Here is a 1,974-nt window from a genome sequence, read left to right on the forward strand (position 1 = left end):
ACTTTTCTCAGTCCAAAAAGAGACTCAGAGAATTTTTAGAGTTGCCTCAGCACAGGCCTCTAGCCTTAGCCCCTGTTCTGGATGTTGTAACTGTCTTCTTGGAATCCAGTCTTACTCCGGACACTTTACCACCGGCCCCTAGAAAACCTGACAGGTACTACAGAGTACCTGATTCTCATAAAATTCAATTTAAAAATCATACTGCAGAACCAGAGACCATTAACTAGGGACCTATGGGTATTAAGGCTACTACAGACTAAAACCCTACTCCTTCAGACAGGGATCTCAGAGCTTTAGACAGATGGGGTAAGAAGGTATATACCTCTGCAACTCATGCCATCAGGGCATTGAATTGCCAGTTTCACATGGTGAAGTACCATTAACATATTATGGAATGAATTAAACAAAAAAATGTGTTATTTCCAGATTGTGCAGAAAATAAAGATTTACAAGAGTTAATGCATTCTGCAAACCAGCATACTTTGCAGTGTGGCTTTGATGCCCTAGAAGCATCTTGAAGGCTGCAGTCACTGGGTCTGTACTGAGATGGCATGCTTGGCTAAAGGAACAAACCTTGCCAGACCATGTCAAATCAAAATTACTAGACTCTCCTTTAAATCAGGACCATTTGTTTGGCACCAAAGCAGAAGAGGTTCTTTAGAAGATGGAAGAAAAAGTTAAATCTATGCAAACTGTTAAAGAATTCTTACAAGTCCAGTCACCTAGATTCAGTAGGCATTGGCCTTCTCAAAACTGGTCCTTTCCAGCCCCTTCCAGGCTTTCACAGTCCAAACCCAGGGGAATCGGACCACCAAGACTACAGTCTCGGGGTATGCAGAGATCTAAACAATGGACTGCTCCCACCTTACAAACAGGGAGTGGTAAGCCACCCCCTTATGGAAAATGTTCACAGTGACTTTTCAATTATCCTTCCCAGCCCTGCGCAACTACCTGTGCCCCTAGGAGGAAAACTTGCCCTTCATGCCAAAAACTGGATGTCCATTACTCAGGACCGATGGGTTCTAAACATTGTATTCCAGGAGTACAGATTCTACTTCCATTCATTGCCAACCCCAAGCGGGTTTCCAGACCTTCCTCCAAACCAGTGGGCAGAGGCTCAAAAGCAAGTACTTTCCCTGCTCAATATCAGGGTAATTCAGCCTGTTCCAGTAGAACAAAGGGGACAGGGTTTCTACTCCAGACTGTTCCTGGTGCCCAGAAAAGAGGGCTCTTGGTGACCTATCCTGGATCTATCAATTCTCAACACTTTTCTGGTGGTCCCAAAATTCAAAATGCTAACCCTGCAACAGCTTCTCCCTATGCTAGCCAAGGATGCCTGGTTAGTCACCCTAGACTTAAAAGAAGCTTATCTGTATATCTCCAAGAAGGAGTCTTGCAGGAAATATCTATGCTTCTGGCCAGGATCTATACACTTATCAGTTCCCTGCACTTCCCTTTGGCTTATCTACTGCGCCCAGAGTGTTCAAAAAGTGCCTGGCTCCAGCCATTGCATACTGCAGGCAGAGAAATATCCAAATTTTCCCATACTTGGATGATTGGCTGATTCAGGCGGACAGTCAGGAATTGCTACTTCAGCACCTGACTTTTGTAAAAAGACTCCTATCTTCATTGGGGTACACCATCAACGAAAATAAATCACAACTGGTGCGCAGTTAAAAAATTTTATTCCTGGGAGCAAGCTTGAACACAACTTTCCAGATGGCATTTCTCACTCTAGAAAAAACGGGTCTTATTTGAACAACTACTTCAAATGGCCACCAAAACCCAGCTAACTGTAAGGAAAATACTGCAAGCCCTAGGGTTCATGGCTTCATGCATTCTGCTAATTCCATATGCAAGACTGCATATGAGGAAACTTCAGTGGTACTTAAAAAGTCTTTGGTGCCAACATTCTCAGGACCTGGAAACAGTCATTCCTGTCATACCTTGTCTAAGGGCAGAGTTCCTTTGGTG

The sequence above is a fragment of the Protopterus annectens genome, chromosome 13.part0 (genome assembly GCF_019279795.1).
Source record: "Protopterus annectens isolate FY-2018-M chromosome 13.part0, PAN1.0, whole genome shotgun sequence".
Taxonomy (NCBI): domain Eukaryota; kingdom Metazoa; phylum Chordata; order Ceratodontiformes; family Protopteridae; genus Protopterus; species Protopterus annectens.